The 19,022-nt window shown below is 42.6% G+C and overlaps 1 protein-coding gene across 7 annotated transcripts in view; it reads right to left on the reverse strand.

The window, feature by feature from the left end:
- The window catches only part of RIMKLB (ribosomal modification protein rimK like family member B), a 44,129-nt gene extending 35,172 nt beyond the window's left edge, over nucleotides 1–8,957 (reverse strand). For 5 of the 7 annotated variants that reach the window (XM_060166961.1, XM_060166955.1, XM_060166959.1 and 2 more), the window contains exon 1: nucleotides 8,505–8,741. The gene's annotated coding sequence lies outside the window, so the exon portion shown is untranslated. Of the gene's footprint in view, nucleotides 1–6,238; nucleotides 6,316–8,504; nucleotides 8,742–8,848 lie in introns of those variants that run through there. The other 2 variants (XM_060166956.1, XM_060166957.1) reach the window with 2 other exon arrangements.
- Between the last annotated feature and the right edge of the window lie 10,065 nt (nucleotides 8,958–19,022).

Below are 19,022 nucleotides of genomic sequence, written 5' to 3' on the forward strand. Positions count from 1 at the left end.
GTTCATATCATATCCACTGTTTTAAAAGACAGGAGGGGGCTTCCCTGGTGGCGCAGTGGTTGAGAGTCCTCCTGCCGATGCAGGGGACACGGGTTCGTGTCCCGGTCCGGGAAGATCCCACATGCCACGGAGCAGCTGGACCCATGAGCCATGGCCGCTGAGTCTGCGCGTCCGGAGCCTGTGCTCCGCAACGGGAGAGGCCACAACAGTGAGAGGCCCGCATACCGCAAAATAAATAAATAAATATATAAAAGACAGGAGGGACTTCCCTGGTGGTCCAGGGGTTGGGACTCTGTGCTTCCACTGCAGGAGGCATGCGTTTGACCCCTGGTCGGGGAACTAAGATCCCGCAAGCCACATAGCAATCAATCAATGACAGGAAAGAGTCCCCTGTAAAGTAAAATGGTTCCCCTTTTTTCCCCTGACATTTAAAGTAGTAGGTTTGGCTACCCAATAACATATCTGTAGGGAAAGAGTTTATTCTCCAACAGTGTAAGATCAATAGGGCATTTGCAAACGTCCACATATACATAGGAGTTGATTTTTCCTCTTAAAATATAAAAAAAAAAATCAGATCTACTAATTCTCTATTTTTTTATTTCTCCAGAAGTACCAAATAATATATAAACATCAGATAATAAATAAATGCTAAACTAGCCTTTTTGAAATAAAGAGAAATCTATAAAATTTAATTTTATATTAGAGATAGTTTTCCCGTGAAAACTTCTGGATAAGCACACCAATTTTTATGACTGTCATCTTCAAATACTCCAGGCAAGGCTAATTAAATGAGAATCATAAACAAGGTGATTTCTTGTAAGGCCCCCTTCCCAGTGGTAATTATTCTGGTAAAGAAAAAGCAAAATCACAATCTACCATCTGACGATATTAAGGGCATCTCTTACTGCTAGAAAAATTCTTTATTCCAGATAAGATATACCAAATGAACTTAGAATCAAAAGACTGAAAAAGAAAATATGTTGGAGGAGAGAATATATACATACTTAAATATAAAAACTAGAATTTACTCAATTTGGCAATAACTACAGCTGTACTTTCAATGACGTCGTTCTCTCCTGGATGAGGACTAGGTTTGCACAGAAAATAACAAATGAACGGGCACTCTTTCACTATTATTTCCTGTAACTGTTTTCTCCTGACGGCTTTCCCCCTGTACATAATCCCCAGGGCTTCATTCTTAAACCCTTCTTTCCTTTCTCTAGAAAAGTCATTCTCAGTCCAGTTTCAACTACTATCATTGACCTACTAAATATATTTTTCCAACCAGGAGTTCAACTGAATTTCAATCTTGTTTCAATATGCCTAAACGGGCATCCTTAACTAAATGCCACCCACTATTGCCTCAGTTAAGCAAGTAAAGTACTGCAGTACATATTTATTGAAAAAGATTCCACAAATCAGTGGACTTGCACAGTTCCAACCCACACTGTTCAAGGGTCAACTCTGTGTGTGTGTGTGATAATATATATACAGATGATAAATATATATATATATATAAAAATACACACACACACACATATAATAAATAGATGCCACAGCAGAAGCATAATGTTTAAAGATGTTGAATGACATGCTTATCAAACTCCAAATACTGGGCTATTTTAAAACTAAAAGTTGAATGAACACTATTTCAAATTAAACCTCGGTATTAACAGTAACCATTTTACAGATTAAGAAATGAAGGTTAAGAGAGTTAAGAAATGCACCTAAAAAAAATTTTTTTTAACTAAGTAATACTAAGTAGCATAGCTTATATTTCCAGAGATTTTCTAAATCCCAACAGTCTCCCTCCAAATCATACCACATGCCTATGTTGACTTTAATTGTACCTTTTAACACCTACTTTGTTATGCTTAAGGTTTTAAACCAAGGATCTGTTTATCAAGGCTTTTCTCTCAATCTCAATAAGTTCTAATGCTTCCCCGCCTCCCCAAAAAATCCAAAACACAACAAAACACAATCTGGGATACATATGAAATTTTACCCTCTTTCCTCTCCTTGTCTTATCCAGTGTCTCTTTCGGAGGTGGATCTGAATTACTGTAGGAAATGAGAATGAATGGGAGTAAGAGGCAGAGGGACAAAAGCATTAAGAAGACGAGAGAAAGGTAGGAACACCCCATTGTGTGTGTGTGTGGGGGGGGTGTACTTATTAAAGGGGTACAGAACATGAATGATAAAATGAAAATCTCAGAAGTCTCAGACACAACCGATTAATAGTGTTAAACCTGTTACCCCATCATCCACTAAAACAATGTCCCTTTGAAACTTCGGTAGTTCCTCCACAGGCTCATCCTTTAGCTAAGACGCCACTTTAAAAATATCACTGTCTGGGTGCCATTTTCCTTAGCACATTAACTTGAAGTTAGACTGTAAGGCTGTGAAAGCAGGAGCAGGTTAGGTATTAATCAAAGTTGACTTTACAGTGACAGAAATGGATGACAGTCCCCTACTTATTCTTGAAAGAGTATACCTCAAAAACAGAGCAAATATCTGATTTTCCAAACTTTACATGACACATTCACTCATACTCTCCTTACAGCTCTATCATAATACCTTTTCTTAAAAAAATGATATACAAGATTTTGCATGAAAAATGAGAGGATAACCATTTTCCTATACATACTCAATATGGTCCCTTGTACTCTTTTTCTACTATATCTAAAGATATCGAAGGGAATTTGGATAAAATCCCTTTTGAGTAATTATATGTACCAATTACTGTGTTAGGCAGTTTACTTGTATCTTCTCACTTAATCCTCACAGTCATCCCTGTGACACATTATTGTCCTCACTGGGCAGGTGAGGCTGCACTAGCAGAGAGGTCATTTGTCTAACTTAGAAAGTGGTAGAAGAGCCCAGAGTCCCTTCAAATTCCACACACTCTATGGCAGAGACTGCCACCTGCCTACCAATATCCACTTTCCACTTACTCCTCTGTAATAACAGATCTGATATTTACCCGAGCACAGTGCCATATGACTAAGAGGCTGCATTTGTATTGCGTAGGCCTTTCTGCAACTAGATATGGTCGCAGAGTGCTCAGCCAAAGTACTGCACTCCAACTTCCAGGAAGCATGCTAAAGAGATGTACTCTTCCTCCGCCCCTCCTCCATTCTGCTACCTGGAATGTGGGTGTCATGGCTACACCTCCAACAACCACCTGGACAGAGGACAAGAGTCGACCCTAGGAAAAGTGCAGCTAAGTGTTAGAAGAACTTGAATCCCTGACAACTGCACAGCACTGTGGCCTTAAACTGCTTACTATCTCTTTTTCATGAGGAAGAAATAAACTTCCAACTCCATGATATTTTGGGATTCTTTATTATAGCCAAAAAAGATAAACTACTAAATACACAAAACTAAGCATTCAACTGCATAATACATTCAATTAATATTTGAGTGCCTACTACGCACTCTCCCTAAAGATACCATGGTTAACAAAAGAGACAAACCCCCAGCCCCGATAGAACTAAAAATGATCTGATGATAAAATGTCATGAATAAGAAAAAATGCTCAACATCACTAAGCACTGAAACACAAAACTACCTCACAGGATGGTTACAATAAAAAAACAAAAAACCCCCCCCCAAAAAAACAGAAAATAACAAGTGTTGGGGAAGACGTGGAGAAACTGGAAGCCCTGCCAACTGCCGGTGGGAATGTTAAATGGTGCAGCAGCTGCCGAAAACACTACGGAAGTTCCTCAAAAAATTAAAAATGGAATCACCATACAATCCAGCAATTCCACTTTTAGGTATATACCCAAAAGAACTGAAAGCTAAGTCACAAAGAGGTATCTGTACACGTATGTTCAGAGCAGCATTGTTCACAATAACTAAAAGGTGGACGCAACCCACGTGTACATTTGACAGATGAATAATAAGCAAAATGCATGTATCAGAATCTAATGCCTTAAAAAGGCATTAGATTCTGATACATGCTTACAACATGAATGAACCTTGACGACATTATGCCCCACAATCTAAAGTACTCAAATTCACAGAAAGTAGAATGATGGTCCTTAATGGCTGGGGCATTTAAAGATTAGGGAGTTACTGTTTTATGGGTATAGGGTTTTGGTTATGCAGGACGAAAGAGTCTGGAGATGGCCATGGTGATGGCTGCACAATATGAATGTACTTAATACCACTAATCTGTTAAGACGGAAATATTGTGTGTATTTTACAATAAAAAGAAAACTGGAAAAGGAAAAAAACTGTCATGAGCAAATTAACATGCAAATGTTTACACATTCCCAACTAAAGGGTCCAAAAAATATGTTACCTTTAAATAACCTGTAGCTTTGTTACTAAAATTCCTAAAATAGTCTGTGGTATAAACAAAACCTAAGTTTTCTCTGGAATCCAAATAACATTTCTAATGATTTCACTTAACAGAGAAATGTTACATCAAAGTATCTCTGGAATGTGGCACAAAATTTAAAAAATGTTCCTGAGATGCCATGCACAGTACAGCTCAAAGTTCATCACACTTAACATGTTAAATGTCAGGCCTTCCTTCGAAATTTTCTTTCTGGACACTATGCTGTAAAAAGGGCTGGGAAGCTGTTAACACATTCAAGAAGGCTTTGCAGATATGGCTAACTACATCACATGTCAAAGGAATAAGCTAACAACTGAGAACTCCAAAGCATCAGGGAAGAATTCCAAGTTTGTTGTATTTGGGCAAACCTGCATGAATTTTCAAGATGTAGTTTTCTGATAAAGCATCAAAGTCTGAAATACTGCCAAATACAGGACAGCAGAGCAGTAAGACAGAACCGGTCTGATCTTTTATAGCAAATCCATGCTCTATCTTGGAGACCTTATTTCTATATTTCTAAGAAAATGAAGCTAAGAGCTAGTATCAGAGGTGGTTAAAAGAGAGAGAGATGGAGAGAGGGAAACAAAAAGGGGACTGTTAAGGAACTGAATAGAGCAAAAACATTTAAGAGGTAGGTTTGGATTTTTTTTTTTTTATCACAACTTGGTGGTGTGCTGCCACTTTTGAAAGAAAGGTAGTAAAAAATAATAATAATAAACTTGGCATATAAACATTTACACAAATTTGTTCTGCTAATTCATCAATTCACAATCCAGTAGACTCCTCCAGACATTGCTGGGAGAAGTGACTGACAGGGGAAAGGACCAAACAGTAAAGTTTCCAAGTAATGAAAGACGATTTACCCAACATCTGTACCTAATCTGCCCCCCACCCCCGCCCTCCATTCAACCTCTCTCGAAACAAGAGGACCAATGAAATTAGACAGTAAACTCTATGAGGGCAGAATCCCCATCTGTTGTGTTCTATACTATTATCCCCAATGGGCAGCACAGAACCTCAAAAGGACATGGTTAAGGGTTAGGAGTTACTTTAAAGGACTTTGTTATGCTGAATGACAAAGGAGTATCAAAAAACCAGAGCTATTTTCAAAATTAAACATCAGGCAAATTGTACAACATAGTATCTAAACGTAGCTGTTTAAAATTTTATTTTTTCAGTTTCGCATAAAAAACAACCAACCCAAAGCTACTGCTACTTTCTATCATCACTATACAACCTTTGTTAACAATTAAAGTGGGGCCTGGGGTTGGGGCAGTAAGGAGAGGGAAAAAGATATATAAGCAGATGGGTTCCATGCAGACCAGGCTCTAAGGGAGTAGATCTGGCTAGCTCTGTGACTTTTGTCCTCCAAGCCAATTTTGAAAAGGAAAAAACATTGGAAAAGAAAACACTGAAAATGACACCATGGCATCAGTTACCATGAAGCCAGAAAATCAGTCCTTTTCTGCAAACCAAACATTTACACAGATACATATGGCACATAAATCTAAAATATATTATGTACAGATATTTTTGGAGGTACTATATTATTTCTTCACAACACTTAATATGACAAGCAGGAAAATTCCCAAGTAATGCAGGACAATTTACCCAACACCTGTACCTAATCTCCCCGATTCAACCTCTCTTGAAACAACTGCACATGCCAGTACAGCTAACATCTAAAAATACTACTTTCTTCATTGTTCTTATCACTACCTACCCACCCCTCAATAGCGTAACTATAACAATTCTAAAGGCTCTTTTCTCAAATGCTTATGACTTAATCCCACTTGCAGAGAATATTCTTTGTAAGCTAATCAGCCATAAAATCTCTCTACAAATCCACCCCCAAAAAAGAGTTGTCAGCAAGCAACATACAATAACTCACCCTCCTTACTTTATGTTTGGTTTTCTCACTCTTCATGGCCTGTTTGTGGGTACAGAAGTTCTTCCTCCACCCATTTTCTGTGTTTAGGTCTCTATGCCTGCTCCCCAGAAGAAGATGATAAAAGCTATGTCCCAAAGTGTGGAACAACTCACTCTACTCTGTCCATTCCCCTAATCTATTCCAGTATTCATGGTGCTCGGTCTTTTAGCTCATTGGGAGGGGAGAGGATTTGAGAGATCAATCAGTCGAGTGAATTACCCCAGTAGCAAACCCCATGTGAATACAAATTGGGGAAAGAAAGGACTGGGAGATAATTTAAAAGGTATGTTTCATCCTGTGCCCCAACAACGTAATGCATGAAGTTTGGCTGGTGTTTAGAGATAAAAAGAATGTTCATTTTAGAACTTTCTTCACAGTATGGCTAAGAAGTGGTAGAAGATTTACAAGATATTGCTGGTATTTCCCTCAGGTGAGGAAGAGGGGACTGAATGAGAAGGGAAAAGAAAAAAAGGGTAATTTCTTCTTGTCACTCTCCCCTGCACCCCCAGATGTTATCATATTCAATAGGAAACATGAAAAAAAATTAAAGCTATCCAACTAGAACTAAGATAAGTGGAATTTTAGCTCATAGCCAAAAGTCTGAAGGTTAGATATACAGCTCCTTACCCCCTACAGAGGGAAAGGCAGGAAGAGAAAAGTGGCTCTTCACTGAGTAGAGGGCTGAATGTGACTCAATTTGCTGCTCCCCTTCTTGGCTCTGTTTTCAGGATCCCACAGACTGCCTCCCTGCCTGACAAGCAGACTCCAGCACCTGGCGGGGGTAAGAGAAGACAAGAGAGAAAACAAGGGAGACGGAGAAAGAGAAAAACATCAACAGCCATGTTGCCAAACTAACAACTAAGTCTATGACATGAAGGAAGGAAACTAATACCTAACCAAGATAGACTGGAATAAACAAAAGATTACGTCAAAACAAAATAGGCCTCCTCCCCTTTGACACACTAACTAAATCCAGTAACCATTATAAAAGAAATCTAACTATATTACGACTACATTAGAGCTTTTCATTCCAGAAGTTACGGTGACTCTCCATGACTAAAATTTCAGAGTGTTTTATTTCAAGTGAATATGTTAAAGTATTTGGACAGTCAATTGTTAAAGAAATCGTTTTTTTCTTTTTAAAAAGACCTTAGAACTATCCGATGCTATGAAATGAGATCTAAAATAAATAACATTTACATTTCAATGGTTACAGTTAAAAATTAAATCATCCATAAATATAATCAAAATATCAAGCCCACAAAAGGAAAACCTTCCATATTAGGCTGCCCATGCAGTTTCAATACAGACCTCAAATCTAACCCAACTCCACAAAGATGTGGGAACAATTCCTGTAATTAATAAGAAAACGGCACAAGCAAAGAATTTACATCGAGGTTACATTCAACACGGTTACTATAATAATCCCACTCACAGAAGAGAATTAACGCCCCATCTCTATCCGTAAACACAAATGGGAGAAAATACAGGGGATGACAAATCTGCTTTCAGCGATAAGGAAAAATTAGTAAGGCAAATCTGAAGTAATTATCCCCTAACTACTTTGGATTTATTGCGGGGGGGGGAAGATCTGCATCACGGTCAAATGCTGTTAAAAAAAATCAAACGAGACAAGCAATTACTGTCACCCATCTTATTCAGAGGGCTTTCAAAAGAAAAAGAGGAATGGCTGTCACTCTTCTAAAAATGTACACGTAAGGAAGAAAGCGTGGAATTAAAACAGAATAACTGCGGGACCAATACCAGCCCCTCCCGCCTCGGTCACACACCACAGGAATCTGTCTGATGGCAGCAGTGGAGGCAGAGATCACCACGCTGCCGAAGACAGGTTTGCGCCACGCGTGTGTGGCTCCGACGCGCATCCCCAGGGTCACCACACCCCCTCGCCGAGGGGAGACCACACTGCACCCCGCCCGAGGCCGCCGCCTCCCTCCAGCCTCCCGCACCCACCGGCATCCTCAGCCCCTCCCGGAGCAGAATCCCAGCCCAGGGTCCGCCGAGCGCCCCGCCGTCCCCGGCTCTGAGGCGACCACCGGCCTCCCCAAGCCCCGGGCCCCAGCCGCGCACGGCCCCGTCCTCTCCCGGGCCCGGCCCCGCTCGTCTGGAGCCCGTTCCGCCCAACTCGGCCGCCACGGGCGGCGGGGGTCGGGCGCGCCTCCGCCTCTCGCCACGACCCCCGCGGAGGGAACGCGAGGGTCCCGCTCACCTGGCTGGGGCGACTCCTCCCTGGCTCTCGGCCGGCGGCGCCCGGCTGGGGCCTCCGAGGGCGGCGCGGGCGGGCCGCCGGGCGGGCAGTAAGTCCGAGGAGAGGAGGGGGATGGGGTCGGGAGGCCGGGAGCCGCCTCCTTTCTCCGCCGCCGCCGCCACGGCTCCCACAGCCTGGCCCGGCGCCCTCGCCCACTCGCCCCCTTTCTCACAGCCGCGCGGTCGGTCTGGCTCTCCCTCACCCCACACACCCACACACACACCTACACACACACTCACACTCACCCCCCCCACACCCACACCCACGCACACCCGACTGCTCCTCACTCCCTCACACTCCCTCACTCGCCTGGCGTGCGCGCGCGCGACCCCGCTCTCACACAGCGCGCGCGACGCCGGCGGAGACCGCCCCGCGCTCCCCCAGACCTAGGCGAAGCGCGCCGTCCGCCCGCGCGCCGAGGACCCGTGCGCGCCGAGGACCCGTGCGCGCCCCGGCCCCGCCCTCCAGGCGCGGCGGCGCTGCGAGGGCCAGCCGAGCGAAGGGCCGGGCCAGCCAGCCGGCCAAACCTGGCCGACCGGATCTGACACCTGCGTCGGGACCCGACCCCCAGGCGTCCCGTCTCCACACGCAACCCTCGCGGCCTCTGGGGTCGAGGAGAGGCGATGGGGGCGCGCGCGCGCGGAGGAAAAGGGGAGCGCGAGAGCGCTTCGAGGACGCGCTTTCCCCACCCGCCCCCAAACCGTCCTCACTGAGAAAGGGAAACGGGTGGAGGGGCGAGGTTTCTTCCCAACTCGAAACCGCGTGGTGAATCCCTTCCTTTGTACACCCTCCCCGCCCTCACCGTCCCTCTTCCAGCCCCATTCACCCACACTCTGAACCCTGACGCGAGCCCACCGAGTCTCCCAGGCGCAGTGTGCGGAGTGCGTGTCCGCGCCTCCGCGCCTCCCGCCCGTCCCCGCCCACCTCCCGCGCCGCCCTGAGGACCGCCTCCCCCTCGAGTACCCTCAAACCGTAGTCTTCCCTCCGGAGGCAAAGGTTTGGGGGACAAAGACCGTAAACACCCATAAGGTCCTTGTCCCTGTACAGAGTAAGGACAATGCCTCTGTATGTAGTGAGGCCAATTTTTAAACATCATGTATTCTCCAGGCTTTAGGCAGATTTTAAGATACAGGCGGGGCACCGTGGTACAGCCAGCTCTGCCGCTTAGAAACCAGTGTAAACCTTGTCACTTGTTAATTAACCTAGTTACTTAACTAACTCTGATCCTTTGTTATGAAAAGAGTATATCCCAAGGTTGCTGTGTGAATGAAATGTGATAATAGACTTACGAGCATTTTGTAAATTTCCAAACTGTGTAAAATGAATGTTTTACACTTTTTTTCATTTACACTTTAGGGTGTTTCTTCGCAGTATGGCTGAGAAGGGGTAGAAGATTTTTTAAGATGTTGCTGGTAATTTCCCTCTAGTGAGGAAGGTTGAAAAACTCCTCCACAAAGGAGGGTAAGAATATGAATAGGTCGGAAACAACCTAAATATCCATCCACAAATGAATGGGTAAAGATGTGGTATGTATATACAATGGAATATTACTCAGCCATAAAAAAGAATGACATGATGCTGTTTGTAGCAACATGGATGGCCCTAGAGATTATCCATAAAGCCAGACAGAGAAAGACAAATACCAAGTGATGTCCTATGTGGAATCTAAAATACGACACAAATGAACTAACTTATCTACAGAACAGAAACAGACTCACAGACAGAGAACAGACTTCAGGGAGGGGGGTTGGGGGAGGGATGGAGTGGGAGTTTGGGATTAGCAGGTGCATTCTATATAACAGAATATCCAAACAACAAGGTCCTACTGTATTGCACAACGAACTGTATTCAATATCCTGTGATAAACCATACTTTATATGGAAGATTCATTTCCAAATAACCTTAGTCATTTATTACACCAGATATCCCAGATGTTAGAGAGTATGTCCTAACACGTTTGTCTTCTTGCAGATCACAACCCCTTCTCAGTCCCCTCAGCCAACAAATTCTTTTCAGCTTTCCTTTCCCAATCTTTAGGGTCTGCTTTTTTTTTTGCTGATTTACCTCAGGGGGACTTGAGAGTACCATAACTGAGAAATGTAGTTAGGGTGTTAACTAAGTGTTTACTGCATGTTTTGACACAGAGTAACCTAGGATGGTGAACTATTTTCACGAAAGATACGTTTAGAGGTACAAAAGTGTTATATGATATACTACCTTCAGAAGAAAGGGGGTAAAAGTCTACAGAACTAAAATGTTGCTATTTACTCCACTCTGATATTATCTCCTGGAACATGAAGTACTTCCCTTCAATCTAAAGAGGAAAAGAGGAGAATCATTTTGTGATCAAAGAAAGCTTGATCACAGAGATATGAACACAATGAGAATCTGACGCAAAATACATAGGGAAATTGGCACAGAGAAAAGGTCGCGGGCATGCCCAGCAGAGGATCCCAATTCACAATAACCATGCACTGCCCAAGAAAACCAGGTTGCATCGGTGAAACTGTGGATAGGGAGTATGAGACTATTAACTAACAGGCCACTTGTCTGTTAAGAAAAATGCTGTCGTTCAGGGCTTCCCTGGTGGCGCAGTGGTTGAGAGTCTGCCTGCCGATGCAGGGGACGCGGGTTCGTGCCCTGGTCCGGGAAGATCCCACATGCCGCGGAGCGGCTGTGTCCGTGAGCCATGGCCGCTGAGCCTGCGCGTCCGGAGCCTGTGCTCCGCAACGGGAGAGGCCACGACAGTGAGAGGCAAAAAAGAAAAAAAATGCTGTCATTCAACATACTGTCACTATGTGCCAGACACAGCCTAAGAAATTCGTAACACACGCAACAACTTTGCTTTTCACTTAATCTAGTCAGGGAAATAAACCCAGAAGTATATTTTAAAAAACAAACCCAGAAGTATATTTTTAAAACCAAAGCCAATGATATGTCACTCTATAAGATAATCTTTACATGAATAATGATCAAATTCATACTTCCTATTTTTGTATGAAGTAATGAGGGAGCAGAAATTGTTTTTAGCATTTCCGGAAAGGCTCAGTTTCTTAGATTCAACCATAATCTTTGTGTTTTCACGGTAGTTATGTCTGGTCAGGTATGGACTCACATCTCCTTTTGGTGGCAATGTAACTTATCTTGGTTTAATCATGCACCACTCATTTTTAACCCATAAATTGATACTCTTCAGGAGGGGGTGGGTTGAATCCCTTGAGAAGACATATTATAAGTAACCTCACATCTCTGGAGTCAGATAAATCTGATTTATCTGATTTGAAATCCCAGCTTTATTTGCTGGTGTCATGGGATTGTTGCCTCTATCAGCCTCAGTTTTCTCATCAACAAAATGAAGATTAACTGTTTCACTGAACTATAAGGATTAATGAGGTAACTTAAATATAATGCACTACATATGAAGCGGGCAATAAATATTAGCTATTATTACACAGGACTGATGTTCACCCAAGCTGAAGGGACCGAGGATTAGACAAGAGGTGCTGGAATTATCCATGTATATCTATATCAGCCAGAAAGCATAACTCACTTATTATCTAGACTTCGGGTCAAGCAAAAACTTTAAGTACCCCATAGACACCATCTGGCGCAAATCTTTCTCTCCTGGGGTTAAAGACAAACAAACAAGCTGGGGTTTGATCAAAACTAAGGCCTAAAGTAGTGAAGAGAAAAACTGTAAACAAGAATGAATCCAGAATTATTCTCAGTACCTAAAATAGTGTACATCACTGGGTATCTAACGTGATTCCTGTGGGTGGAGAAAAGGTAGTGGGTGTCCTATATCAGAACGTACACTAGCAAATAAGGAACAGTAGAAGCAGCTGCAGGAGCTGTAGCTCTCCCTGTGCTTCCTCTCCCAGAGCCAGCCGGCTAGAACCAGCCTGGCGGCAACAGTCTTCAATTAGAATAGCTAAACCCTGATCTAGCCTTTCTCCACCCACATCCCTCCTCCTTTCCCTCCACTCCATTTGTGCACAGTAAGCTGAGCGCCTCTCTAACTATGCTAAGAAAATACAGATGCCAGACACAAAGGAGGATGGGGTGGGGAAAGGGAGGAAAGACGGTACAGATTGGCTGCATCAGAGAAAGAAAAAGTGTAAAGGAAAAAAATGACTTAGAGAGGTGATGTAGGTTTTTGCCCTTCCTTTAATTGTATCTGGCTACTATTTCTTTTTCTCTATTACACAGGAATAAACCAGGATGTTTAAAATGCAGATTCCTTGGCCTTCACCCCGACCTTCTGAATGAGCCCGGGTATCTGCATTTTTTAAGCCAAACAAAAAACTTATGGAATCAGCCAATAGTCTGCAAATTTAACAAGCTTACCAAGTTGAATCTTAGATACATGACAGCTTGAGAATAGTGTGTTAAAGAGATAACCATTTGTAAAATGTTCTTAATTTAAAGCACTCAGCATTTATAAACTCGATGTGAGCCTCAAGCAACCTCGAAATGTTGAGTAAATATTGTTAGTCTCTTCTGACAGAAGGGAAAATCAGTGCAATGAGATAAAATCATTGGTGGCAATTCCGAGTCTCCTGATTCCCTATCCACTGGAGTATCATAAAAGTATCTCAGTCTGGTTAGAACAGAAGAAGAGAGAATGGACTAAGCAAAGGTGGAAAGGCAGCAGCATGTTCTCTTTTAAAGAACAGAGGAAGCCTCAAATAATAGGGGAAAAAAGAAAACAAGAACCCTCCACTAGGTGCAGGGAGACACCGGATTGAATTTGTTGACATTTCAACCATAGAAATGATGGTATCAAACCACGCATGGGCTGTAGGATCCGCCACACACCTATGTCACCAGCAGCACCTTGAATGCTTTACAGATTGAATGGATGAATGAATGAATGCGTTCTGGGATCATCCTACTGATCTGCCACCATCGTGACTGTCCTGGTCCAGTTTGCTATCTTTTGCACATCGAAAAAGTTAGACTAGGGAGTTCGGTTCATTAATCTAAGTTCATGTATTTATCCTTGATGCAAAGAAACAGAACAATTTATATCTGTTGTGTCCAAATCCTTATCTACTCTATTTCTACATTTTGTTTCTAAATCATTTTTGCTCTCTTGGGTTACAAACCCATTTTGATCATCAAGCTAGATTTGTTTCATCTTCCTTGCTCTTCTATTTAACCCTTCTTCCATCGACTCGACCTGACTCCCCCAAACTAACTGTTTCCTTGATTTTTTGGTCTCTCTCTCTCTCTCAGTGCCTTTCAGTTTGGGATTCATCCTAGCAGCATGAGGAGACAGTGAAGAGAAAGAAAACAACGAGTGACACGGTGGAATTACTAGGCAAATCTCTCAAAATATACAAGTTCCAAACCTTCTGGCTACTTTCCCAAAACTTCTGGACAACTAGGGCAGACAACAGAGACAAAGATAGAGGATCTATAACACTGGCTTGCTTAGTAAATAAATGGTGAATGAGGAAATTGCCATAGAAATATTTGAAACGCATATAGTTCTATATCTGTCCCCAGTCTCATAATAAACCTAATATGTCTTAGAACATGTTTAATCCTCCTAATAACCCTACTGCGCTTGAGTTATCTCCTTTTTACAAATGAGCAAACTGAGGAACAGAGACGTTGAGTAACTTTTTCAAACTCACACAGCTAGCAAGTGCCAAAACCGTGATTTGAATCCAAGCATCAAAGTACATACTCTTAACCAACTCTTTATAATCCCTCAAAGGCTACACAATTGATTTTGTCGGCCATTTCTTCCCACTACTTAGTATGTAAAGTTTTATTTGGATATTGATGCCTGCTATTTTGGCTTATGTCTCTAACATCATATACAAACATTTGATAAATAATGGTTATATATATATATGGAATATATATATATTTGGAATTTGTCACAAAGGATCTCGTAGTCCATTCCCCAACCATACATATAAAGAGTCAACCAAAAAATTATTACTAATGTTATTCTCCAAAAACATACAGATTCCATCGTAATCAACAAAGAACAAATCCACTTAAGTCATAGATGGATTTGCTAAAGTCGTAGAAGATTTTTATCATTAAGCTTTTTCTCCAACTTCCGTTACTAAAAATAAAAACTGCTATTTTTGTGGGGAACTGAAATGTTTGGCGCTTCAAAGAGGGACCCACTGATATGTTGGGGCAAAAAGGGTTTAGCAGAAAGTCAGCGTTTAAAAGACAAACCAGGGTTTAGTGCCTGACCGAGAGGGCAAAAGTAGGTCAGTGTCCCTGGCAGTCACAGCTGGGAAAGAGTGATGTCACCCAAGTAGTGGGGTGGGGGGTAGGGGAGGTGGGATTTAAGGTGGGGAAGTGGAGAGACCCTTTGCAGGGGGGACTGTGGGGATGGGAGGGGAGGAATTTACAGAGGCATACTTAAGGCAGCCTTTTATAGGCTAATGGCAGAAACAGCTGAAGCACCGCTTCCTCCGCCCTCTTCCCTCTTCCCAGGCTGCTTTCTCCCAGGCCTCATTCCCTACCTCATATCAACATCAGACCCCTCTGCTGGAGACAAAGACACCAGAGAAGGGAATGAGGAAAAAGACAAGCCTGAAAAGGAATAATTTCCATAAAGGAGAGAGTGGTGAGGAGAGAAGTGAAGTGAATTTTAATCAAAACCAGGGAAACATGATGGGAAAGAAGAAAAAAAAAGGAGAGAGGCAGATGAAAAAAATAGTGGAAAGGGAGGAAAAGACGGCTGAATGAACCAAAAAACATATTAGTGCATGGAGCAAAATTAGTATACTGGAAATACAATTATAATAACTTCTAAGGTTTTAAAAATGAAGCAAGCAAAGAGCTGAGGAAGACACCATAATGGTTGCAATTTGAAACCATCCAAAATATGTAGTGTGTTTGCAACAAAGCGAAACTGGGATGGTCCCAACTAGGACTTCCCTCCCCAGTCCACATCCAAGTTCAAAGTTATGCTGCCTCTGTGTTTATCGGTCAGTCGAGATCTAGAAGTTCTCGTGACTAATTTAAATATCTCATTGCAGGTGTAGGTAGTGCCTGTTAAATTGTTAATAATCATAGTAGTAACAATAACCACCTTTGGAATGTGGAAACTGTATTTCAACACCCCTGCTTTTGAAATGTCATGCATTTCACGTACTGTTTTAATCACTTAAACATTTTAAAGAATTAAAATTCAATTAATCTCTGATCAAAACTGAGTGTCTTTCCATTATGTCCAATAGCGCTCCTGTCTAACAACAGCACCCAAAAATCCTTTCTCATTTAAGAACTACTAATGTTTCTTTCTGGATAACTGTTAAGTTTTAAAATATCCCCTGGTGTAAGCAAAATATACGTGTAATAAATATGCCACGATGAACTGTGTCTAGAAAGAAATAAGGGAGAAAAGCTAGGAAATATCTCACCAAGGCACCAGAAGAAGTAGGGAGATATATATATATATATATATATAGTGCCTGCATCTGGAAGAATGTTGCTTTTCTTTCTCTTCCTTTCAAATTTCTTCCTTTTCTAAGGAAGGAATTTTTATCGCTTATTTTCTGTTTTCTCATTCATTTCCCCTTTCTCCAAGTCTTTTTTTTTTTCTCTTCTTGCAACAGCTTCTCTATTTCCATCTCAGGTTGCCCCCATATTTCCTTCTGACTTTGTTGTGTCTTAGCTTAGTCGGCCAGACTTCCACTAAACTCTCAGAGCTGGCATCAGAACAGCGCATTTGGCAAAAAGTCAGTCACACATACCACACAACCACAAACAAGCACTCTGACTGCAAAATCCTTTCAACAATACATTCCTGTTTCTTGCAGTCAGCGGTTCCCATAGACCCACGATCTGAAATAAGCAACGCATACATTCACATACAGTCTGCACGCACATGGCCTCTGCAGTCAGCTCACAAAGACACAACATCTGCAGAAAGGTCTTGCAGGCAGCATATACAGGCAGCACATTCTCCGCCCCTTTCCTAGCTCTTCCTGACTGGCTCTTTCTCCCAGCCGCCTCCTCCCCTCACGCTGCCTGGCAATGCCTCCCCTCCTTTTCCGGCAGTTCTCAGTGCAGTGCCATCCATCACTCTCCCAACAGATCCTCGGGCAAAGCAATTGTTTCTTGAAGCTCTCTTTTCCCCTGACTGGGAATTTGCTCTTGCAAAAGGACTGTCAGAACAGAATCTCCTTCTGGAACACGATACTGTGGCCTGGTCCCTAGTGCGCTAACTTGTTTCTACAGATTTTAATTTTGCCATGGAAGGCTTCAGGAGAAGGAAAAAGAGGAGAAAGAAAACAGAAAGAAAGAAAAGGAAAGGAGAGAGAAAGCCCCGGGAGACATTTCAACGAAGACAACTTGAACAAAAGCAGAGAAACAGATGTAGGAGGGGAAAGCAGTGGAGAGACAAAACGGAGGTGTGAAAGTAAAGGGAGAAACTAAGAAAAAAGATAAAAGTATGAAAGATTTGGTATAACAGTTTATTGAGCTTTTTGTTACCCACTACATTACCAAGGTGACCGTAGAAGTAGGACAGAAGATTCTTATAAAGAGGTCAATAGGTGAATCAGAGATAAAAAGAATAATCTCCTGATGAGATTGCATCATTTGAAATTTCTGAAAAAGACAAAACAGACAACAATCACAAATATCTGCCACAAGGAAAATTTAAATTGCTATTTTGAAGGATTTAGTGACACTTGGAAAGAAAGCACATTTGAATTTTAGTTAAAACAACAGATGATGTCCCAATTTTTGAGATATATTAAAAATGTGAAATTCAAATTTATTTGACCATCCCACATTTTATCTGGCAATCCTATTCTCAGAGGATTCTGACTCACGCTCAAGTTTGAGAAATACTGGTGAGAAGTAAGAAGGCCTACCTTTAGTAAGAACACCTGGAGGTGTTTGCAGAGCCTTATCTCTACCCTACAATCATACCAAACTGAAATCCCTAAGAAGAAGCTGAAGAATCTTCATTGTGATGATATACATTGGTTTGTTTTGATGCACTAAAGTTTGATAATCACTGATTTCCTCACAATTTTTTCATGGAGCCCTCCCTAAATCTTAATAAATGCTGTTCGGTTAACTAAACCAGGGGGCCATTAGACTGAATGGCCACTGAATAGGCTTTAAGCTACATCCCATCAATAATTTCCTTGTTTCTCCCCTTTCCCTATGAAAGTCTCTCCCCAGCTCCCATCGGTGGAAAGCTGCCCAATTAGAACTGATTTTAGTTCACATAAACTCTTAAAGTTTTAATATGCCTCTTTTCAACTGTTCTGTTGTCAGAAGAAGGAACCAAAGGAGCCCCCCAGGGACCCCTCCCAGGAGAAATGAGGAACCAGGTGGACGTATCCATGTAGCCCCTTTAACTCACTGCTTCTCTGTGTCTGCTTCTCTGTGTCCAAGTCCCTCTTGGATCCTCGTGTTATGAGCTGTCAGACTTTATCTGAGTTTTTCCAGACTGGGTCCGGAAACCAGCCAGAGTCCAACTTAAAAACCGGACTGGGTCGGGGATTGGACTGGGTCTGACCTAAACTGGACTAGGTCCAGTGTGAGGCTTCAGGTGAGTAAAATTTTAAGACTGAACAAGTATATTAATCTCACCACAGATAATCTTGAATTACAGTGGACACAGTGGGGAACTTTTAACCTAGATCCAGTCAAGAGGTGCCCTAGAGAACAAGGGCATTTCTCTCACTATAAAGAGGAGAAAGAAAATAATTTTTCCTCCTCTACGGTTTCTAGTTACCAGAATAAGAGCTGCTGGGGGAAGTTCCCTGGTGGCGCAGCGGTTAAGAATCTGCCTGCCAATGCAGGGGACACGGGTTCGAGTCCTGGTCCGGGAAGATCCCACATGCCACGGAGCAACTAAGCCTGTGTGCCACAACTACTGAAGCCTGTGCACCTACAGCCTGTGCTCCACAACAAGAGAAGCCACCGCAGTGAGAATACTGGGCACTGCAACAAAGAGTAACCCCCGCTCGCCGCAACTAGAGAAAGCCCACACGCAGCAACGAAGACCCAATGTAGCCAAAAATAAATAAATATATATTTTAAAGAAGAGACCTGCTGGGACACCCTGCTCTCTCCTGCAGACAGGATCTCAGGGAAACTGGCAGAAGTGAGCCAAGGGCAAGAGTTCTTAAAAAGTCAACGCTCCCAGATCTCTGTCTGTGGTGCCTGGTCAAGAGATGAAGGTAAAGTTTCAGTTGTCCCTTCCTTACCAAGTTCAGGGTTTGAATTTGATTTTGGGGTACCCACTTGTTATCCTTCTCTTGTCTCAACTTGTGTCCTGAGGTCATGGCTTGGCTCTCTGCCTGCCTGGGGCACTCAGGCTGTTGGTTCTTATGTGCATATGCGGGAACCTCAGCCCTCAGGTTGGGGGCACAAAAATACAGCGGGGACAGAAACGTGGGCTGTATTCTGTTTGTGGCTAGGGCTCTACTGATTGTTGCTAGCTCTCTCTTTGGGCTATTTTTGGAAGTGGCTCCG

This window comes from Lagenorhynchus albirostris, chromosome 11 (genome assembly GCF_949774975.1).
Source record: "Lagenorhynchus albirostris chromosome 11, mLagAlb1.1, whole genome shotgun sequence".
NCBI lineage: Eukaryota > Metazoa > Chordata > Mammalia > Artiodactyla > Delphinidae > Lagenorhynchus > Lagenorhynchus albirostris.